Below are 24,212 nucleotides of genomic sequence, written 5' to 3' on the forward strand. Positions count from 1 at the left end.
TGTGCCCCACAAAGCGAAGGAGGTGCTGCTGCAGGACTTCTCAGGGCCTCTGCTGTGCTTCTGCTCACTGGGGGTCTCCAGGCGCGGCCCACCCTGCCGGCTCCCAGCCAGGCTTCGCCTTTCAAAAGCATCGTATGAGATTCAGGTTCCCAGGGCTCCACTTTGGGAAACAGTCCTCTCTGGGGGCACAGACGAGACTGGGCGCTGTTCTACCACCTCTCTCTCCACAGCGAGGCTACGGTGGTGCTTCCTGAACCCACCCAGTGACAAGCAATGACAAGGCCACATGTGGCAGCTGTCACGACTGCTCTTTGTAAAAAGAAAAAAAGAGAAAGAAAAACACCCTCTCCCTGGGGGGAAAAAACCCCGCACCTCGGATGCTCAGAGGAAGAGCAGGGCCTGCCTCGGCGCACCAGAGACGGACAGCGCTGTGCACCCAGCTCACCCACGGCCACAGCTGGCGGCCAGATGCTTGCTTCCTGGCACTTCGTTTTAAAGACAAACAGTTCCCATTTGGTGGCTGAGGATGGTCTCCTCCGCTCGCTCTTTTCTTTCCAACCATTCCAGAGCACCACGCACTCCTCAGAGGTTGTTAAAATGTGGCCATTCGCGGTGTCCCGGGGACTTCAGAACCAGGCTACTTTCTTCCCGAAATTCCTGGCTGGCTTCTCTCTCCTCCTCTGCCAATTATTATAATCACCAAACATTTCCTGGGCTTGTAAACTGGCGGTTTGTGTTAACAGCCAGAGCTGATGGGGAGCTGAGAGCCAGCCACAGGAAAGGGCGCACACAGGTGGCACCGTCAGATGGCGGGGACACCCCAGCAGCCAATTAACGCCCGCCTTTCATGCCAGAGAAACACGGCTGCTGCCTCCCCCGGGGGCCGGCGGGCGGCGCTTCCTACAGGGCAGGCGACAGTCTTCAAGGGAAAGCACAGACGCACCCTGCCGCGGTCCTCTGCAGAGAGGGGCTCGGCGCTGACCCCGCCCGCTGCCCTGGCCACACCACGGCGAGGCCTCCAGCACCAAGGAGCCTTCTGAGTCCCTGTGTCCCCTGACTGGCCACCTGGAGGAGGGGCTTAAAGCCTCCAAGGGCCGCCCCAGACAAGGCAGTCCTGGGGCCCGGTGCTGCACCCCAGCAGCCCCGCTGTGACCAGGGCCACTGTGCTCCCTGTGGGGACGCAGAGCCCAGGCGAGTCCCGAGGCCCCCTCTTACCCCTGAACTGCGCCCAACTCTGCAAAACACTGTGAATGCTCCCTGGCAGGCACGCAGAGCCTGCAAACAGCAAAAAGTCCTCTCCTCGGCTGAGACACGGGGACGGGACGGGGTTTGTGGCATGCAGTGTCTGTGGTCCTCAGGGATTGGGGCACCAGACCCAGAGGCCAACTGGGACGTGGGGCCAGCACAGGAGCCTGCGGTTTCACGCCTCCTGTGTGCTCAGACCTCAGTCTACTGATCTATAAAAAGGGCACACTAGAAAAATCACACCACATCCACACAGCAGGCACCCTGGGTGCCTTCCCTGCCTGACAGACCCCAGGCTGAGCAGCTGAGGTATTCAAGCAGCTCCCCTGGTCACCAACAGCCCACCCTTTCTGCCTCCCAGGAATAAGTGACTTGCAGATTGTAAAATGAGAGGTATAATCATTACCTTTATTTTATTTTATTTTATTTTCTGCAAAGAATGAAGCCCCAATCCCCCAGGGACAGGGGACAGGACGAGGCCAGGACACGTTCACGATACCCTACCAGGTGGGGCAGGGTCTTGGATCCTCTCCAGAGAGGGGCACTCCAACAACCTGGGGCTTCAATGCCAGACCCCAGGAAGCAGGAGACCCACTCTGGGCTGGTGCCCAGACCCTCGGCAGCCCCACGCAGAGGGCACACCCCGTGCAGACGCCAGCTCTGCCCCCACCCGCCGTGCCATCTGGCGGAGGGACTTCACTCTGCGTGGCTCAGCCCTCCCACTTGTGGGCCTTGGGGTGGCCCGCGGGCAAGTGCTCATCCAGTCCCTGCTGCCATGAGTGGGACAGGGCCACTGTCACGGTTTACTGCTTCTTCTACAGTTATGACCAAATGGCTGAGAGGTTGAGGGACTCACAGGTCCCCAGACAGCCTCACAGGTGCCCAGCCTGCCCGACACACTGCTGGCAGTCCTTTGTATTTGACCCTCAGGGCAATCACTGAGGTATTCCGAAGGACTGCCACTATTATGCTCACTTGATAGAGATAAAACAGAAGCACAGTGAGGTTAAGTGACTTTCCCAAGGTCACACAGTTAGCAAATGCCTGAGTCAGAGCCTCTACCCTTCACGGCTGCATGTACTTACAAGAAGCCTGGTTGGGGGACTTGCCATGCAGTGACTGCCCTTCACTGACTTATCCACTCACTGTCCTTCTGGCCCCCAAACCCCAGGCCTCTCCTCTCAGGTCTCCGGGTCTATTAGCTTCAGCCTCTGCTCTAAGGTCTGGTTAAAATCCTCCCTGGATCCCCAGAATTCCTGCCCAGGGGTCTGGCTTGGTAGCCTCTCAGGTCACAGAGTGTAGACATGCCTCCTTCCTGAGTCCCAGCACTGTCCCTTCTGCTGGCCCCAGGAACCCATGCCCTGCCCCTCGCTGGGCCCCAGAAAGAGAGGCCAGCTCCTCCGGGCACTGGATGTGCAGCCAGCACCAGCCCCAAGTCCAGAATTGCAGGCACAATGCCTTATAAGGCCTCTGGGGACAGGAAAACCACATCAAAGCGGGGCCTTGGGGAGCGGCTGGGCCGGGCTGGGGTTTTCTGCTTTGTCTCTGAGACCTCCTACTCCTGGACTTCATGTCCCCACCCACTGCCCCACAGGTCTGTGTCAATCTTCCTGTCTCTAAGAGCTAGCAGATGTTGGTACCCTGGGTTTCAAAGCAAACTCCTGGCGCCCACGGAACACGGCACGACTTACGGATTCCAAGAACGGGGCTGGGACGGTCCAGCAGAACACAGGCAGCTCCCGGAACCCTTGGATCTGAGCGGCCTGCCCTGGGGCCACCCCAGGAGATGCCTGGCAAGCTCTCCCCTCTGGGCACACTGTGGGGATGCAGCCAGGTCAGACCCTCCCGGACCCCGCTGAGAGCAGGGTAAGCCTTCCTCTTGTCCGCCCTCAGGAGGCAGGACAGGCAGGACAGGCCGGTTCCCCAGCCCTGGGAGGGCTCGGCTCGGGCCCCTCCACCTGCAGCTGCTGAGAGGCAGCACTTGACTTAACTTCCTGGCCCCCATTGTCCTCCTGGGAAGACAGAGACAGAGATGCCCCGGAGGCGTCCATGAGAAGATGGAGACGCCCAGGAGGGCAGCTGACCTAAGGCCAGGGGTGCTGCCATGCGCTCTGGAACATTCTCAGAGCTTGGCCTCACAACCCACAATTCAACCATCTTCACACGAGGCGCCTTCAAGTTCAGTGATGTTTAGGACCACGTGGTTCCTCTGAACCAGCCGTCAGAACCACCCTGAAGGTCATCCAAGGACACTGCACTGAGGCCCTGCAGTGGAGCACTGCTCTGTGGTTCAAAAGAACGAGGCAGACCCGTCCATCCCGCCACGCCACCGGAGGAGCGAGAGAGCCAAGGCAGCGGGGAGAGACGCGGAGGAGGAAGTTACCCGGACACCCAGGGAACACGGTGGGCCAGGCGCCCACAGGTGGGGTGCATGGGAAGAGACCACCGAGGCCGTCTCCCTGGGAGGGACGCAGGATGGAGAAGCGGCGGGTCAGACACTCCAGCCTTATCAGAACTGCTCTAACGTGGAACCGAAGGGCACACTTGTCTCCGGTATCCGTGAAGGCCTGGTGCCAGGACCCTCAGATACCCAGATCCTCAAAGCCTCGAATCCCTTATGTAAAACAGTGTCCTGTTTACACAGAAGCTACACACATCCCCTGCCGACTTTCGCCGTCTCTAGAGGACCCATAATGCCTAATAGGATGCCAATGCTGTGTAAATACCTGTTGCACTGTATTGTTTGGGGAATGACAAGAAGATAAAAGTCTGCGTATGTTCAATAAAAACACAACTCTTCCCTCAAAAACATTTCTACCCAGTTGATTGAATGCGGAACCCAGAGGTCCAGAGGGCCAACTCTATATTCAGGTGTTACTTGGTAATTAAAACCTGATTTGACAAAAACCCAGACAATGACCCACTTTATAAGAGAAAGAACTGAGGCTCAGGCAGATGGAAAGTGTTGGGTCCAAGATCCCACCAGAGAAAGTGGCAGGTTAGGAGCCTCCGGGCCTCGGCCGCCGCATCTGCTAGAACGGCAGAGGCCGAGCTGAGACTCATCGTCCCCTCCAGGCCAGGCCTTCTGGGGTTCCAGCACCCACCCCATCAGCGGGCAGATTCCCTTTCTGGGTTGTGCCAAGGAAATAAAAGAGGAAACCAGGGAGGCCCACTCTGGCCTCAGTCTCTGTATGTCTAATGTGCACCTGTGGCCCTCTGTTCCTTCTGCCAGTTTCCTGGACCCTGCTGGGCTTCCTCTGGTCTGCAGAGCCCACTCTACTCCAGAGCGCAGCAGGCCCGAGGCGCTGGGGACCGCCCACTCTGGCTCAGCCACGTGTGGCCTCCAGGCTAGGGGTGCAAAGTCGATCGCCAGCACGGGGCCGGGAGAGCAAGTGGGCGGCTCCCAGAGGCCCGGGCTCCAGCGGGCAGCTGGGGACGCCCTCCTGCTCAGGGCGGGAAGAACCCCGCTCACTGGCTCCGTGAGCATCATCAGAACCTAGACCTCACGGGCTGCTTCCGAAGAGACTCGGCACCTCCTCGAATGAGCGGAAGCATGGAGCAGCGCCCTGAGCCACTCCCCACGACGGCGCGCCTGCCGCGGCCACAGGTCACCCAGCGGCGGCTCTCAGTTCCATCCCACCAGCACTCGTCCCCAGGGTGGCCAGGCCAGCAGGACCCTTCCCTGGGATCCTCCGCCTGGGAGCTGGCGGGAGGCGACCTCTCTGGTGCCAGGGTCGCATCTCGTCTCTCCTCCAGCTTCCGGAGTCGGTTCCCTTGAAGAGGAAGCTCACGGGGACACAGGGGAAAGCAGGCAGAGGCCAGTGCTGGACGGGGACAGGCCTCAGGACACCGTCCCTGCAGCTTGGTCCCAGGCTTGTGCTGGCAGGGTGCCCACCACCTGAGAGGGGCTCAGAACATCTGCTGGAGGAGCCCCAGGGCCAGGCCCAGCCTGCTGCCTGTCCTGAAAGTCACAGGAGCCACTGACCGCCCAGTTGCTTCCAGCAACTTGTGTGGAGCTTCCACTACCTGAACCACAGGGCCTGGCCCCACAGCCCCCAGAGCCCAGCCACAGCCTCCAGAGGCCACAGTCCACCTCTCCCGGCCATGGACACTTCCTCCCACCCACACACCACACTGCGGCCCCTTCTCCACCGGCCTTTTGCCTTGGCCTACGGGGAATGCGACTCCAGCCCCCAAAGACGCAGTGAGCCATTAAGATTCCTCACATTTCTCCCTGACTATTTTTATCTGCTTGAGATGTGACCCATGTGTATCTCATTGCGCATCCCCAGGCCTCAGCTCCGTCCATCCGGGGACTCCAGTGCAAGCTTGCTTCTTGGCTCCAGGGGCCGCTTGTGGAAGGTGGGTGTCCAGCACGGTGGGTCAGTAGAACTCATCGGGTGGACCCTCGGGCCTGGCTCTGAAGCCTCAGGCCTGCGACCCTCAGGGGGCAAAGTCCCTAGGCATGGTTTGCACGCCTTGGGAACAAGCCAGCCAGAGGCAGCAAAGGGTCCACCAGGTCCAATCCCCGGGACATCAGCCCAGCCAGCTGTGGGCATCTACGCATTACCATCCCACCTCCTGCCAGAGCCAGGCCCACCTGGGCCACTATGAGCACGCACTCCTCCTCTAAACTAGCTCTGGCGCTCTCCTGCTCTCTCTCCAGCTCTCTTTCTACCTGGTTCTGCCCTAAGCAATAAGACCGGTGAAGTCATGGAAATGAGTCCTGGTTAAATTTGTTTTGTTAAATATAATTCATATTAAACAAACACAGAACCTTAAAATAGAGGCTGTGCAAAACGCACCACCGCCAGGCCCTGCTCGCGGACCAGACTCTGGGACTACAACATGTATTTATTTATTTATTTTATTTTTTATTATCAGTTGATACCAGGGATTGAACCCAGGGGCACTCGACCACGGAGCCACACCCCCAGCCCTTCTGTGTATTTTGTTTAGAGACAGGGTCTCGCTGAGTTGCTTAGGGCCTCTAAGTGGCTGAGCTTGCTTTGAGCTCGCCACTCTCCCCAGTCATGGGATTACAGGTGTGCACCCCGAGCCAGACAGGAACTGTGAGATTTGAAGAGCCCGAAGATGAAGTCCTGTGCCCCGCATGTGGTCAGGCTGGTTCCCGCAGGAGAGAGGAGCGCCCAGGCAAGGCCGGCACAGGGTGAGGCCCAGCTCCCCGCCCACCTGCAGGCTCATGTTCGAGGAGCACAGAGAAAAACGGCTGATGGAGGTGGGGGAGCCAGAACTACCAGAAAGTGGTACACTTTGGCCCTCCCAGAATGCTCTCGTGTCTCAAACTGTAGGCATGGCGGAGGTCTCCGGAGGTGGCCCAGGGCAGGAAATGTGTCCGGAGCAGGCCAGGCATGGACTCTGCTGCTGGCCTGGCTGGGATTCTCCCGCAGGCAGCGTTCAAAGGCCTCTGTAGTGGGAACCAGGATCCCACGGGTCTGCCGGGGCGTCAGGGCAACGGAGGTCGTGAGTGTAAAGCAGCCTCGGTGATGAGTGACCGGCAGTTACTGGGCGTGGGGCACGGCAGGTCCTCTGCAGAGCACCAAGAGTGTGTCACTAACTCTACGAGAGCCCTGAGCGGAGCCCTGCCCTCGCCCATGCAGGCCGCGGGACACGGAGCCTCGAGGAGGGCGAGGACTCCTGCCGGGGCGGCCGGGCCTGGGGCTGAGCCCGCCGCCTCCGCTCCACGCCGCCTGGCTTTGTACAAAGGACTCCACCTGCCTGTGCCTCGGTTTCCTCAGCTGAAGAGGGAAGTGACGGCCCCACCTGGGAGGGGTTGTGAAGGGGACAGGAGCCTGCCTGGGCACCGTGGCTCCTTCCCCAGCCTGTGGCCTCCATTCTCCCCTGCCCTCCTCTCTCCTGCCCCCACTGTCCTCGAGGACCATACGGCTGAGCACAGCCAGGGCTGCCTCAGTCACCCCAAAGGCCGCCATGTCCCCGCCTCTGTCCAGCTGCCTGCACCCCCCGGCCCCTCCTGCTGGCCCCGCCATGCCTGGGCCTGTCACGCTGCTGCCCTGCCCAGCGCTGGCCCGCCATGCTGGAGAGCTGAGAACCAAGGCCACAAGCGGCCATGGCCGAGCTGCTTCCCCAGCCGCTTCCAGCTCAGGGTTGGGCTCCAGGTCTGTGCCCAGGTCCAGACCCTGGTCCTACAGAGCAAGGTGGCAGTGAGCCAGGCTGCTGTGACAAATAGTCACATGGTGCCCCCACAGCCCGTGGGCCACCGCACTACGGGAGGGATATGCACGGGCCCGGGGTGGCGGCCAGCCCAGCCGCACACCTCACAGGGGCCTGGAGCCCAGGAGAAGCCTGGGGAGAGGGGTCGGGGCTTCCTGCCCCTGATAACTAGAGGTGCAGTAAGATCCCTGCCATTCACGTCCCGAGGGGCCTCGCTTTCTGGAGAGGACAAGAGGACAAAGCCCTGGGCCAGACTCTGGGACCATCCTGCTGTGCAAACACTCATACACACCCAGTGCTCCAGCGCTCAGGAGGAACCTCCCTTTTGCAGTCCCTGGACCCTCTGTCACCTGCCCCACCATCCAGCGCAGGCCACAGACCCTCCTAGAGAGCTTCACGGTGGAGTATCCCCGCCCTGCAGCAGGAGGGACCCCGGCCGCCCAGCCTGGGCAGGGTCAAGGGTCACGACTCTGGACTCCTCCTCTCTCTGACCCTCCCCCACCATAGTGCTATACTTTAAAACAGTGGTTTTCCATGAAGAGGAACGCAGGCTCCACTGCTGGCCAGACGGCGGTCACCAAGAGCCCAGCAGTCCTCTCCAGCTTCGTGGGTCCCAAACTGGCTTGTGGCACCACAGGGCTGTCGCCCCTCTGCTCAGACTGCAGCTCCCACGCCCCCGTCCTGGTCAGACCCCTGGAGTCACCTGCAGCTTCTCTTCCGAGCCGGGATCCCCTGCCCCGGCACCGCCGCCAGCTCTCCCCATAGGGCGCGCCCTGGCCGACCATCCTCACCCGCTCCACGGCTACCCAGTGCTCAGGTCGCGGCCTCGCACACCAAGATGACGACAATCATGTACTGTTCTCTTTCCATCACTGTGACAAAATGCCAGAGGTTACCAACTTAATGGACGAAAGGTTATTCTGGCTCACAGTTCCAGAGGTTTGAGTCTCTGGTTGCTCGGCCCAGTCCCTCTGGGCCTGGGTGGCACAGTACCTTATGATGAGACCTGCGGCAGAGGGGCTGCTCGCCTCAGGGTGGCCGGGGCTCGGAGTCCCAGCAGCCCCATCAGCGGCACATCCCAGTGACCTAACTAGTCCCTCTGGGCCTCCCCTCCTAAAGGTCCCACCACTCCTCAGTGGCACCAAAGTCCAGGGAAAACCCTCTAACACACGAGCTTCTGGTGGACATTCAAGATCCAAACGATAGTGTGGTCCTTGCCCTACCCAGTCCATTCCCGGTTCTCCAGAGTCCTACCAATGTCCCGCAAGGCCTCACCCAGTCTGCCTGCCCCATCTCTTCCCTGGCCTTGTCCCCTACTCCCTCCACACTTCCTCTGCTGAAGCCACCTGGACCTTCTTATCGTTGCTCGTGTTTGGCACCTGTCCACCTCAGGGCCTTTGCACTCGCTGTTCCCTCTCCCTGGAATACTCTATCTCCAGACAGTCCCTCCCTCCTCAGGTTTTTGCTTACTGTCACTTTGTCACCTCGTCATCTTGCTGCCTTTCCCCAAACCTCTGTGTTGAAAGTTGGAGTCTCCTCCTCCCCACTCGGCCTCATTTCCTCTGGGGTGCTCACCACCATCTGACATACCATGTGTCAAAGCCTGAAAAGAGGGTCACCAGTGAGCATGGTGACCCATGCTGGGCAAATAACACGCCTCTATATTTACCGACTCAGAAAAGCATTCCCCGCATTTTCCTGAAAGAAGAAGGCAGTTGCCAAAGAGCACGGAGAAGGGACCACGCCTGCTAAAGTCATCCGTGCGTCCCGGGCACTGTGGTCAGGGACAGCTGTCTGGAGAGACCGACCGGCACCCAAATGCTCCCGGAGGTCGTGCGGTCATCAAATCGTCCGCCGTGAGCGTGTGAGATCACTTGTTCAGTCGGAAAGAAAAGCCAGGCGTGCTGAAGAGAACACCCCAGGGCGCCGACCAGCAACGGGACCAGGGGCGCTGGACGCGCTCGGACGTCGGCTCTGAGGTTCCCGGTCCCGGTGTTGGGAGCTCCGCTCCTTCCCAGTGAAATGGGTGGCTTTCTGACTCCAGCTGGGAGGGAAGCAGAGGCCCCAGACCCCCTGCGCCCCAGGCCCCTGCTCTCTGCCACAGCCACGCTGTGCACACGGCCCCAGGGGGCCCTGCAGAGCCCGCCTGCTCATTGCCCTGGGCTGCACACACAGGAAGCTGGGAGGCTGAGAGACCCTTTCTGTGGTCATGTAAGGCAGACAGGGCTTTGCTTCCAACAGCGGCTGAGCCGGCACTGAGGACTGCGGATCCCCCCTCCCCACACCGGCCACCACCGCACACCAACGCTCAGCGTTTCTGTTCTCCAGCAGCCAGAGAGCTCAGTGACTCTACCCGCACCTGCCACCCAGAGGCCGACAGCTGAGCGGCCACCCCCTTCACAGATGAGGAGACTGAGGGTCTAAGAGAAGACCCCAGGAAGGGATTCAGTTGAGGTGCCGAGTCCTCCTGAGAAGGCCAGGCTCTCGGGAGACCACGGCACGTGGAGAGGTCCTCGGAAGAACAAGGTCTGCAAGGCCTCCAGGCCAAACCCAGCAGAGGGGCCAGGCCAGAGGCTCTGACCCGGGAGGACGCAGACCCCTCGGAAAATGCCACACAAATAGAATGGCAGGCTCAACACCGCGGGCTCCTGGACCCCCGCTACGAGTCCATCAGCAAAGCCAAACAGGCCCTCTCAAGAGTCCAGAAGAGGAAAGGGGGGTCTCAAAGGGTCACAAGGTCAGAGAGCAGCTGGGCCAAAGCAGGCGCAGACGAGCCAGCAAGAGCTCAGCTCAGAGCCCCAGCTCCACCCGCAGGCCTGGCCTTCAGACGGTGCTGCCCAAGCAGGGTCCTGTGTCCAGGAAGCTCCCCTCATGACCTTTGGGGAACGTGGGGCAGGACTTCTGGCACTTTCGCTGACCTTGTGGGTCAGGTCCACGGAGCTGGGGCCTGCACATCCCCTGGGGCTGGCTGGCCCTGTGACCGGGGCCCACTTCCCCGGGGAGTTCCCATGCCCATCTTCCCTGTGGGCCTTCCTCAGAGGCCTGCCCCAGGGCTTGGCCTGCGGGTTCAGAGAACTGCTAGTGCCCCCACCCCACAGGTGGCCCTGAGCCCGGTACAGGAGGTTGAAAGCCCATTCACTGGAATCTGGACAAACTCCAGGCATGATTTAGACCACACTGCTCCCCCGCAGGGCCAGAGCCAAGCCAGGACTTGGCCTGAAAGGGCACCTGCGTCCAGCCTCTTCCCATCCTCTGTCCTGCGCCCGCCCTCCCCTGCGGGTCTGCCCTGGGGGACTGTTCTTAAGGAATCACTTGCACAGAATCCTTGCCTCAGGCTCTGCTCCTGTGCCTGGCCTAGGACAGGTTCCCACTGAAGCACCTGGGGAGCGGGAGGGACCCCGGGCCCCTTGGGGTTTTCAGAGGGAGCAGACAGGCCAGGGGAAGGCCAGCAGCTTAACTTCAGGCTAACCCAGGGGACAGTGGTCCAGCCTGGGCAGTCAAGTGTCACACGGTAGCCAGTGTGGCTAAGTGAGGACCAAGGGCCCTAATGCTACGGGCTCAGGCCTGCATGGCAGGTGGATGGGAATGAACACTTTCTCCACCCCACGCCACCAACACCCCTCTCCATCTTAGGGCCTAACTCAAGTACAGGAGGCCCTTTCTGAGCACCTCACAGACTGCACCTTTAAGAAGGAGCCAACACTATAAAGCTCTCTGTCCTTTTTGCTCCTGGGCATCTGTGACCTGGAAGACCCCTACCCGACCCCACTCCCAGCATCCCTTCCCTGTCCTTCTGGGAATATTAACGATTTACCTTGGAGAGCCACCCCTACCCATAAAACACAGGACACTCAGTTAAAGGTGAATTTCAGACAAGCAAATAATTGCTTAGCATACACACATCCCATGATGCAATATTCGAAATATATTTAAAACAAAAACATTGTGTGTTCCATACCCGAAATTCAATCTCGAGGGGCCTACAGTTTATCTGAATCCTACCCTTCCTTAATCTCATTCTCAGGGTACAGGCAGAACAGATGGGCACATGACCCAGTTCTGACCAGTGAGAACTCTGCACAGCCCCAGCCACAGGAACTGGTCAGGGTGCATGATTCAAGCCAAGTAAAAATGATATAGTCCCAGGACTTGTAAGTGTGGGAAGGTGACATTGCTGAGAACGTTTCACCTCCTTACAGGAAGATCCTAGCTAAGAAATAAGCCAACACAAAGGAAAAAGGGTTAAGAAGAGAGTCAAGAGAAAATGGGTCCTGATGACATCACTTGACCCCCTAGATCAAATCATGCCTGAAGCTAGTTCCCTAGACCTTTCCATAATGTGAAACCACTAACTCTCCCCTTTTCGCTTCAGCCAGTTTGAGCTGGTTTCTGCCACAGGCCACTGAATGAGTTCTGCTCAGTCAACGTGCCCACCCCAGCATGATGACACTCGGGTTTACCCTTCACTTGTGGAAGGCAGTATGGGAGTGGGGAAACCCTGGCTTTCAAGTCAGACAGGCTCAGTTCCCATTCCGGCTCTGTCCCATCCCTATTCCAGAGCTCTGCATAACTAATTCAAGGCACTGTGAGCCTCGGCTTCCTTATCTGTAAAACACAGATCTATTCCCACATTTGGGGTTCGCCTTAGTCAGTTTGCCATCACTGTAACGCATGCTGGAGAAAATCAACACATAAAGAGAAAAGGGTTATCCTGGCTCATATTTGAGAGGCTCTAGTCCAAGATCAGGCAGACTGACTGCTTCAGGTCTCTGGCTGCAGAGGGCATGGTGGGGACACATGGTGGAGGGAGCAAAAGAGAACCGGGAGGGGGCTGAGGCTCTAAGAGTCCCTTCAGGGGCACACCCTTGATGGCCCAAAGACCTTCCAACTCTTCCTGCTTCTGGAAGCTTCATCGCCTCCCAAAGGGCCCCGGCCCCCATGAACCTTGACGCTCCACCACCCAAACACCGAGTGCACCTGAGTGCCGTTAACCAAGCAGGACAACGGGAGGGACCGGAACCGTCACAGGGAAATGGACGCAGGACGTACCGTCCACCACTGGCTGGTCTGCCCGCGTCTCTGCTCCCAGGGCACCATGGCAGTGCCTCCATGCCACGCACCCTCCCCCGACCTCCGCTGCCCTCCGCCCGCATGTTCTCCCTCCCCTTCTAGCCAACTCCTAATTCGGGGTCAGCTTCAGTGTCCCCTCTCAGAGAAGCCATTCTGGGAAGCCAGGCTCCCTGTGGAGCCCACTGTGGCCCCCAGCACCCTGTGGGTGGCTGCTCTCCTGGTGCAGCTGAGCTCGGGGACCAAGGGCCCAACATGGCCTCCCCTGACTGACAGGCCTCCTGCCCCAGCGCTGCCTGGCACACACCACGGGGCAGACGGGAACGGCAGCCCCTCGTCCTGGGCCGCTCTGAACTCTCTCCACAGCCACGAAAACCACCCGCAGTGAGGTGTCAGCAGGGACAGGGACCAGTGGGACAACCACAGAGCGGGGAAGGCAAGGGGCATCCCTGGTGGGCCTGGGGCAAGCTGACAATGTCCTCGGAGGCACTGGCTCCGGGGACAGTGGCCTCGGGAGGCCCCGCCCAGCCCAGCAGCCCCCGGGCAGCGGTGGCGGCAACTTGCTGGCCCCAGGACAGCCCTTGCTGATCTGAGGCCAGCAGGACTGGCCTGGAGCCGGCGTTATTCCAGAGCCTGCCCTGGCTCCTGCCCAAAACCCAGGCCCGAGCCTCCCTGCAGCCTCCCCAGCTCCGTCCTCGGCAGCAGCCAAGTCACTGCCCGGAATGCAAACTGGGCAGGTGCAAAGGGACCCACCACGCCGAGCCCGAGGCCATCACGTCCCACCCACGGCCCAGGCTGTTCCACCCCCGAGCAGACGGCGCCCCTGGAGTGGCCCGGCCTCTCCCACACGGTCCTCCCGGCCTCCCCTGGGCGGCCTCCCTCATAAGCGCTTGGCTCGGTCAGGCCCACAGCCTGAGGTCAGCTCCCTGGCTGTCACCCCAGGCCAGATGGCACAGTCCCTCTCTGTTTTCACAGGATCCCGTCCCTGTTCCCCAGCCCTCCACGCTGCCCACGCCAACCAGCCTAAACCCTCTGAAGTCCTGCCCGGCCTTCCCAGTCCTGCCCACTGGGGAAAAGTGACCACAGGGGTAGAAGTGACGCCCGGAGAGCTGAGTGTCCGCCTCAGTTTCCCCGTATGTACCAAGGCGGCAGAAAGGGCCAGAGGGCGGGCATCCCCAAACTTGTTCCTGCTGTAAGAGTCCGTGATTCCAGAGCTCATGTCAGGGTCAATTCAACCCCCTCTTGCCTCTGTGGTCTTCAGGTCACCCTGAAGGGCCACTGCCCACTCGTAAAGTCCCTCAGGGCCTCTGTCTCAGGAGGCAGAAGTACCTCAGGGAGGGAAGAAAGGGGGGACTAAACACCTCCCTGAACCAGGCTCTGCCTTGGTGCAACACCCAGCTCTCCCAAAACCCTGCACCAAGGAGCGGCAGACAGACGGAAGCTCCGCTGGCAGACGAAGGGACAGCCATGTGTACAGGTCGAGGATCCCTTATCCAAAACGTCTGGGTCCAGATGCATGCTGGAGTTCAGATTCCGCACGACTGGCACATAACGAGCTTATCTTGGTGACAGAACCCAAGTCCGAACACGGAATTTGTGTATGTTCCACACACACCTTCCACACAGAGCCGATGTTCATTTCGTACAACAGTTTTGATAATTCTGTGCATGGAACCAAGTTTCCTGGCAGGGGGTTTCCACGGGCTGCCAGGGCAGCACTCATGGGGTCTTGGATCTTGGAGCATTTCAGGTTTCGGATTAGGTGAGCTCAACTCGTCCCACGCCTACACGTCCACCCCGCGAGGGAAGAACACTCACAGCTTTGGCCTGACAACTGGCACCTCAAAAACTGAGTGACCAGGTCAATTTTAAAACAGGTAGAACCCTAATGGCCACAAGACCACAGCGGAGCTCCAAGGAAGACGCCCTGCCAAGGGGGATGTGGCCCCAGACTGTCCCCCGTTGCCGAGGGGCTGGGGGCTGGCTGTCATTCACCAGCTGTATGGAGCTGGGCCAATTATTAAACTTCTTGGGGTCTCAGCTGCCTCCTGCAAATCAAGGCATGTCAAACCTATCTTACGGAGCTGTTGGGACATTTGTAAATGCTCTATAGAGTGAGTGGCTGGCTCATTGGAACCACTACACAAAAGCTTGTTAAATAAAGAAAGATGGATATAAAGCACACACAGATGGACTTGCCATACCAAAGAACGAGGAGCCCAAGGAAAAGGACGACCATTTCAGAACACCTTCAGCATTTATTGGTTACGAACACAGTACGCGGGTATTTTTGTCCTTCCACTGGGAATGTGGCGGTTGTACAGGAAGTACCCAAGCCTTCCTGGGTCGTCTGTACAAGCACAGAAGGATCGATCGGAGGAGATGGAAGTCCTGGGAAAGGTTAGGCCGCTTCCAAAAACAGGAAGGCTGGACGGGCAGGAGAGGTCACCCACGGTCCCAAGGTCGAAGGAGCATCTGACACAGGGCTCCAAGTGATCGACGGGCCCGATGCCTTTAGACGGGGCCATGAACTACCCAGGGTGCTCCAATAATCACAGGACGGCACCAGCAAGGCACAGCCCTGCCGTGGTCGCGGCCCTGACCAGGCAGTGGCAGCCGGCTGGCTGCATGTGGCAGGGCACAGGGTTTCCACCGTGCGGCAGGCACCTCGGGGCAAGCTGGACAGCAGAACAGCTGAACCAAAGTACCCACCAGAAGGCGAGGGCGTAAAAAGCCCTGTTGTGGCACAGTGGAGCCGAACCCTAAAACCAAGTCAGGAAGGTCGGCCGGCTGCTGTGCCCTGGCAGCTGGCGCAAAGGGACTCGTTCCTGTATTCTCTCTACTTTCGTGTATGCCTGAAATTTTTTTATAATAAATAGGGAAGAAAGGAAGGGAGGAGACCGGGAGGGAAGGGAAGCTTAGCCTACAGACCAGGGGCTTGAGCTTGAATTGGCTGGGAGAAGCAGCAGGGTCCTGGGAGGCCAGGCTGGAGAAGACACCGGACTTCCTTGAGGCATAGTGAGGTCACAGCAAATCAGGAAGAAACTGTGTGGCACACTGACCAGGGGCCAGACGCCACCCCAAGCCTTCACTGTTCACCAACTCATCAACCGTCACAGTGACCATGAGGTGGACGCCGCTACTGCCCCACTTCACTGAGGAGGAAACTGAGGCAGAGGATAACTAAGAAACTTGACCAAGTGCCTTAGAAGTGACAGCCTGGGGATCCAAACGGAAGCCACCGTGATGCACAGGCTGTGTCCTCGCCGGCGTGCTGACCTGCTGCTGTATTTCAGCCCAGAGCAGACCTGGGCCCAGCAGGAGCAGAGAGAAAGAAGGAGAAACACAAAAGGCCAAAAAATACATGAGAACATGTTCGACACTGTCAGCAAGTCGGGAAATGCAAATCCAAGCCACAAGGAGATCCCGCCTCACCCCAGTCAGAACGGTGGTCATCAAGAACACAGGCAAGGATAAGTGCTGGAGAGGACGTGGAGAAAAAGGAGCCCCTTCACACGGTTCGCAGGACTGTAAATCATACAGCCACGACGGAACTCAGTATGGAGGCTCCTCCAAAGACTAGGCATGGGACCACCATAGGACCCGGCTGTACCATTCCCCAGTGTTTATCCTGAAGAATTAAAGTCACCGTACTGCAGTGATCCACGCACACCCCTGTTTATAGCTGCACAATTCACAATGGCCGAACTATGGGACCAGCCTAGCTGTCCACCCATGGATGAATGGATAAAGAAAGTGTGGTGTGTGGACACAATGGAGTTTTATTCAGCCATGGAGGAAAATGAAATTATGTCCTTTGCAGGAAAATGGATGGAACTTGAAAACATTACGTTAAGTAAAAGAAGCCAAACTCAGAAGGTCAAAGGTCATATGTTTTCTCTCATTTGTGGAAAGTAGAGAGGAAAAAAGAAAAGAAAGGTGGGGAGATCTCATGAAAATCAAAGGGAGATCAGCAGAATAGAGGATAGGGAAGTGGGAGGGAAGACAGAAGGGGAAATATTGATTAAATCGTATTGCTATACGGTGCAGGTACAAATATGGTACAAGTCCCACCGTTACATACGACTATAATGCGCTAATAAAAAATATGGGGAAAAAGAATCAACAAAGAAATGCGAGTCAGGACCACTGGCTGACATCTCAGCTCTGGAAGAGGTTTAACTGTAAGAGCCAGGATAAGCTGGTAACGACAATATCTGCAGTTCGAGTCATCATCTAAAACTTTTATTCTAAGTTCCAACTGTTTATAGGAACCGACCATGTAATTAGCACTTAAATATTTAAGAAGAATTGGTCCCTCCCATAAAGATGGAAGTTGGATTAACGGAGCAATAAGCAAAGTTTTAAGGTCCAGGGTCTCCTTGGCAGGCACAACGTCTGCCAGACCCTAAAGAACCCAGAAGCACCAGGAGGCAGGCCATTGCTGTCACCTGCCGGGCTCATTCTCCACCCACCTGTATCAGCCACCTCTGCACTGAGGACACTCACTCGCCAGGCTCCTCTGGGGTGCCACTTACTGACTGAGCTCCAGGTTTGGTCACATGATACATCCCAAGTCCTGGAGCAGAGGGACGTCCAGAGGTCAGCCATCACTCCCCAGAGACCCTCAGTCCTTCAGATCCATCAAAACACAGCAAACTACAGGGCAGTGTCTCCCGAGGTGACTGGGTGAGACTCAGAAGCCCAAAGATAAAAATTATCCTGCTAGCCTGGATAACTTTAGTTGCTCCCCTCAGTAATACAGAGCAAGTTGCATCAATGGGATTAATGTATACCGGGGAGGGGACCATACTACCACCACTGGAATAGGGCAGACCCCGGCTGGAAAATGCAGCTTCGCACCTAGGAAAGGCACAGATACATTAGTCCTGCTATTCACAGTGGGGGCTGGTGTGTCTGGGTACGTAGTCTTCACTTTGGGAAGTTGTCAGAAATGCAGCCTTGAGCCTCACTTAGGAAATAAGAATATACTTAAGAATATGCATTTGCACATGATTCAGATGCATATTCATGTCTGAGAGGCCCTGGTCGACCAGGAAGGTGACTGCATTAATAGAGCTAATGTTTTATACTTAGCATGTCCCACACCCTATTTTCATACATGGAAGTACTTTACATGTATTATCTCATTTAATCCTCACAAGAAGTCTGAGGCAGGGACCATGGCTACCTCCTTTTTATAAAAAAAAACTAAGACTCAGGCTAAATAACTTACTCCAGGGCACACAGTTTGGTGGCAGAACTGTTAGTATAATGGAGAAGGACTGGGAACAACTTTACTGGAGCAGCTGAGAACCTAGATGACCTGAGAGAGAGGGTGGGAGAAGCCAGGTTCCTGCCTTCCCAGGGGAAGAAGGGCCCCTCAACAGAACAAGGTCATTCTGGGAGGCTTTGGGAGGCAGAGCAGGCCTAACAGCAGGAAGAATCCAAATTTTCTATCTCAGGAGCTGCAGCCATCATGAAGGCAGTGAGCTCCCTGTCACAGGAGGCATTCAAGCAGAGGCCAGGAGATCTTTCCTATAGAATGCACTGGAGCAGACTCCTAGTTCACCAGGAAAGCAGTCTTCATGAGGTGGACTTTCCCCTCTAATTCCAAGGCCAGGAAGATGTTTTCTTTTTTCTTTTTTTTGTTGTTGGTTTTTTGTTTTTTTCTTTTTTTTTGAACCCAGAGGCACTTAATCACCGATCCCCAGCCCTTTTTTATATTTTACTTAGAAACAGAGTCTCCATAAGTTGCTGAGGCTGGCTTTGATCCTCCTGCCTCAGCCTCCCGAGCCGCTGGGATTACAGGCGTGCACCCCCGCGCCCAGTCAGGAAGATGTTTTCTGCATCCACCGGGAGGACGTCACGGCGGGGTGTTGCCCTTCTCCACCCTGCACAAGCTGCTGGCGACAGCTACAGCCCAGGAAGCCTCTGAGGCCCTCCAGTCTGAGCAGATCACGGGGCCTATTTCTGACCCTCCAGCCTAAGTACCACCATCCCTAATGCAGGGCGCAGCATGATCCTCAGACAACAGCAGAGCTAACGGAGCCCTGGAGGGGTGGTAGGGAGACCTCTGTGACCCGCGATCCGGTTTTTCTCAGGCTGAGAAGGCCTGGAAAGTCCCCCCGTAGAGTGTCAGCAAGGCCTTTGCTAACCAGAGCCACTTGCCAGCATCTTCAGGGACCTGCCATTTTTCTCTTCCCACAGGAGCACCAGGTGAAAAACGGGAAACCCTGATAGGAACCTGCCTTCTAAAATGTCAAAGACCAGGGAAATTCACAGGGACAGCAACGGAGGGCCAGCGGGGAGGCAGCAGGGCAGAGGGCAGCGCCTGACCACCAGCGTTCAAAGCCCAGCACCCGGGGGAACCAACCACTTGGGGCCTCCCATTCCTGTCTGGGACGTGAAGACAACAGCAAGGCCCCTAGCACGGTGCTCAGCACAAGGCAAGCACGACGTCTGTGAATGCACAGGGAAAGTGGACACACACTTGACACCGAGGAGGACGCACCCGACTAGGTGAAGCAGCAAAGACCCAATGCAATGGGAAGCAGCGCGCTCGGCTCCGGGACCCGCGGGTTCTCTGGCTGCCGGTCAGCTGTTACCGCTGCGTTCTCCCGCCACCATTATCACCACAGTTACCAAACTCTAACTGGAAGGGGAAAATGACCTCGGTGTCCAGCTCCGGGGTCGGGGTACAGCGAGCAGCGGATGTGAGGCTCTGGGCGCAGGGCTTGTGGGGGAGGCCCTGCTTGGAGAAACGCTTGGCGGCTGGATCTTGGAGGCAACGGGGCCTCGGGAGAGCCAGCTCCACAGGCCTCAGAAGTCAGGCCAGCTTTCGATTCCTGGCATTCCAGCCCCGCGTCCTCGGTCGGGCCTGCTGCCCAGGGTGCTTGGATTCTTCCAGGGCCCGGGATGTGCTTCCAAAGCAGCCTCATCTCAGGCTGAGGCCGAATTCCTTGGCAGGCAGGGATCACGTCTCCACGACACTGACAGAGTCCAGCTGTGGGGCACCTTCTCCTTTGCTCCCACCAAGGCCCCGTCCAGCTCCTAAGCAGACAGACCTAGCGCTACAGTGTCCCCAGTCCCCACTCCTGAATATTCAGTACAAATGCCAGGGAAGGACTGCAGTGACCTTTCTCCATCCCTTGGTGTCTGAATGGTGGCAGGTGGTCAAAATCTGCATCTGATGACAGGTTTCCCCACACTCCCTCTGGGTCCTTTTACGAGGCTAAAATCAACTCCCACAAAGGGGCAAATTCTGAGCTAATCTGTAAACCTAGACCAAATCTGGGAACCTAGGTTTGGGCAACTGGGACTTGTTGGTACCTATACGTGAAAGCACAACGTTTTCAGATCCACAGGGTCAAGAGGATGTCTGGGGAAGAGGTGTCAAGGGGCCCCTGCTGTCCAGTTACAGAGAAAGGGCTCATCAGGGGCTACTGAGATGGCACAGACCTTTATTTTATCCATGAAGGTCGAATAAAATAAACCAACAGCCCCAGTGGCTAGCTACCAATTATCCACGTGCCTGTGACCAAGGGTCACCTGTAAGATGGCTGGTATTTTTAAAATTGCCACATTGTTAAGTGCTTACTCTGTGCCAGACCCTGTGCACCATATGCTTTCCATTTATCCTCTTTTAAAACCCTTGCAGCATCCCTTCGATTGACAGAATGCCCATTTTACAGATGACAAGTTGAGGCACAGGATAAATAATGCCCAAAGTTACACATTAGAAAAGTGGCTCAATAGGAGTTGGCCTGACTACAGGGCCTGTGGTCAGGAGAGAGACTACTCAACCCAACCGTGGTTGACTGGTTGCATTGGTGGCTCCAATTTGTTCACGCCTTCCTGAAACCCATACCCTTTGGCGGGGTTCTCCCCACACTGAGTCTGGAATTAGCCACTTGACCCGCTCTGGTCAATGGGACAGTAGTAAATGTGACACAAGACTTCATAAAGCACTTGGGATTTGCACTCCCACCCTGAGGCCTGTCCCTGTAAGGAGAAATGCCTGGGCTTGGGCTTGCCTGCGGGATGCATGTGAAATACACATGAAGAGGCGGCAACTCATCCAGGCTAATCTGACTCTAGACCAGGTAGTTGCCAGCTGACCTGTCAACTGTCCCCAGAAGCAAGAACATGTCCAATCTAATCAGCCTAGAACTATCCAGATCAACCCAGATCAGCCTCGACTGGCTTAGCCCAATGCAGATCAGCTCAGCCCAGCCCTGATCAGCTCGGTCTAATCCTGCTCAGCCCAACCCTGATCAGCAGAGCCCAACACTGATTGGCTCAACCCAACACTGAAGCTCACCCTGATCAGCTCAGCCCAACCCAACCCAGTCCAATCCTGATCAGCTCAGCCTAACCCAGACCAGCTCAGCCCAACCCTGACCAACTCAGCCCAACACAGCTCAGCCCAACTCAGATCAGCCCAACCCAGTTCAGCCCAGCCTAACCCAGACCAGCTAAGTCCAACCCAGACCAGCTCAGCCCAACCATGATCAGCTCAGCCCAACACAGCTCAGCCTAACCCAGACCAGCTCAGCCCAACCCTGATCAACTCAGCCCAACACAGCTCAGCCCAACTCAGATCAGCCCAACCCAGTTCAGCCCAGCTCAACCCTGATCAGCTCAGCCTAACCCAGACCAGCTAAGTCCAACTCAGACCTGCTCAGTCCAATCCTGATCAGCTCAGTCCAACCCAGATCAGCCCAACCCAGTTCAGCCCAGCCCAACCCTGATCAGCTCAGCCTAACCCAGACCAGCTCAGCCCAATCATGATCAGCTCAGCCCAGCCCAACCCTGATCAGCTCAGCCTAACCCAGACCAGCTAAGTCCAACTCAGACCTGCTCAACCCAATCCTGATCAGCTCAGTCCGACGCAGATCAGCCCAACCCAGTTCAGCCCAGCCCAACCCCGATCAGCTCAGCCTAACCCAGACCAGCCAAGTCCAACCCAGTCCAGCTGAGCCCAACCTGATTAGCTCAGTCCAACCCACACCAGCTCAGCCCAACCCTGAACTCCAACCCTGATCAGCTCAGTTCAGCCCAAACCTGATCAGTTGAGTCCAACCCAGACCAGCTCAGCCCAACCCTGATCAGCTGAGCCCAACCCAACTCAGATCAGCTCAACCCAACCTAGTTCAGCCCAACCCAATCCAGATGAGCTCAATCCAACCTGATTGGCTCAGCCCAATACTGAAGCCCAAATCTGATCCACTCAGCCCAACTCAGACCAGTCCAGTTCAATGATACGGTGCCAACTAATCCACAGATGCACAAGGGATAACAAATGTTTTAAGTTACTAAGTCTTGAGGTGGTTCGTTACACAGCAATATACCAACTTTACTGCTCGTTCTGACATCGGAAAAAACTTCCTGAGAATTAACAGGGTCAATTGTTACCAGAGGTTGAGTGTTCCTGATTCACAAAGGGATAGAAATGTTTCAGACCTTGAACTTTTCAGATTTTGGAATACTTGACATTGTGGTAAGATACCTTGGAAAGGGGGACCCAACTCTAAACATGAAGTTCATTTATGTTTCATACACACATTATGCACATAGCCTGAAAGTCATTTTACGTAATATTTTCAGGGTCCATATTTCAATGGCCACCTGCCACATGAAGTCAGATGTGAATTTTTTCACTTATGGAATCAGGTTTGTGCTCAAAAAGTTTCATATTTTGGTGCATTTTTGGATTTTGAATTTCTGGATTAGGGATGTTCAGCCCATTTTTCATTCGAATGAGAAACACATTTAAATCAAAGGCTTTGCTCTAAGTGAGCGATGGTGGATGAGTCCCCATGTTTAGACCTGGATTTGAATCCTAGAACCTACTACAACCCCAACGGGATCAAGTCACAACTGCAGTCACAGACCGCCTTGCTCCCTCCATTACACCTGTGCACCGTGTCCCTTAGGTGAAGCTCTTCGCTGCTCCTGCCCTGCTCTCACACGCTTATGAAGCAATGCTGCACCACACGCCGAGGACACACCGTCTTTCTTCCACGCCAGCCTGACATTAAGCTACACCTCTCTTTCGGTTGTCCACTGTCATGTAACTAACCACCCCCAGACCCAGAGGCATAAACCCACCCTTTATTATCTCTCGCAATGCTTTGGGCTGGCTGGACTCCACTGGGCAGCTCTCTTGGTCACACCTGAGTCTTGCATAGCAGCACACAGGTGAAGGCTGGGGCCACCATCATCAGGAGCTCCACTGGGCTGGTTACACAAAATGGTCCCCTCCGCACCTGGAACCTTGATGGGGAAGCCTGGGGTGATGGGGTCTCTCTCCTACTCCATTCTATCTCTGAGCCCCACTCCCCTCATGTGGGATTCACCAGCAAAGTGGCTGGACCTCTCCTACGGCAACCGAAGGGTCTTGAGAGCACAAAAGCAGCTGCCTAGCCTTCTTAGGTGTCCCCTCCACGGCCTGCTACTGGTTCAAGTAGTTCCAGGACCTGCTCAGATTCGAGGTCAAAGAATAAACTCTACCTCTTATTGACAGGGTGACAAAGAAGTGCAGCCGTTGAACCCTCCACAACCTCTGACCTCCACATGCAGCCCACTCAGCCTAACACCCAAGTCAGTAGCGGCACAAATCCTCGCGTGGCAGACGGCCCGACCCGGGGCTGCAGCATCATGCATCAAGGAAGCCAATGGCATTTCCCCTAGAATCAGGGACCTTCCCCTACACGAGGCAGCAGCAGGACCCCAGGATACCCGTCACAGTATCTCTCCAGAATGAAGCTGTGTGAGGACCATTGCAAGGCGACGGCCCCTGCCTGCACATACCCAGGGGCGTCCGGCAGATGCAAGGCAGCCCCGTTCTTGGTGAAGAACTCGGTCTGGAAATGGGCACCTGCAAGATTCAAACTCCCTTGCTCTCTGGGGGGCAGTGCTTCCCCAGGACACTAGCGAATCTTGACTTGGCCAGGGCTCTAGGCACAGGCCTGAGGGACTGCTGTAGGGAGAACAGCCCTGGGAGAGCCCTTAATCGTTTAACTAAAATCACATTCAAGGCATAATTAGCAGACAGCTCCAAATTCATGATCTGAGGCCCATCGGCTCTAATGGGCTAATTAGTTCAGACATCCTTGGGCGGGCAATACACTCTGGCCTTCTCAGAAACAGCCCAGGGAGCTCAGGAGATCAAGGCTGGCATCTGGTCCAGGAGCTGCCTTGCTATGACTGGGCAAAGAGACAAACGCATTTCCTGGGCAAGAAATATACCTTACCACGTGCACAGCTTAGAGAGAACAAGCATCTCCCTGACTCCCAAGAACCAATCCTCGCAATATTCGTGTCCCAAAATTCTTCACTCTTGGCAATCAGAGGCATGATCCCTGCCTCCTGAACTACCCAGCTCTTTCCAAATTAAAGCTAATAGTGATAAAGGGCATGCACACCTACACATACAATTCTGCTCTGCCCAGGTCCCCCTCACAGCAACTGAGAATTGCTGGAAATAGCGACATCATGCTGGAGCAGAAAAATGAATGAAGCCCCCAAAATACCCAGGGCCACAAGCCAATTCCAGAGAGCAGGTACTTGCTGCTTGGCCAGCTTTCTCAATCCAAGCGCTTCTGAGCAAGAGGCAAGGGTCCCATACAGCGAGGAGGACTCAAATCTCAGTCAAAAGTCAGCAGAAGCATGGTCTGCATCTCTGGGAGGCCCCCAGTGCGTCT

The 24,212-nt window shown here is 56.6% G+C and overlaps 1 protein-coding gene across 2 annotated transcripts in view; it reads right to left on the reverse strand.

Annotated features, from left to right (window-relative positions):
- Positions 1–24,212, reverse strand: part of Nkd1 (NKD inhibitor of WNT signaling pathway 1) — an 81,424-nt gene that overhangs the window by 26,515 nt on the left and 30,697 nt on the right. The gene's annotated exons all lie outside the window — the stretch shown is intronic.

The sequence above is a fragment of the Sciurus carolinensis genome, chromosome 16, assembly GCF_902686445.1.
Source record: "Sciurus carolinensis chromosome 16, mSciCar1.2, whole genome shotgun sequence".
Taxonomy (NCBI): domain Eukaryota; kingdom Metazoa; phylum Chordata; class Mammalia; order Rodentia; family Sciuridae; genus Sciurus; species Sciurus carolinensis.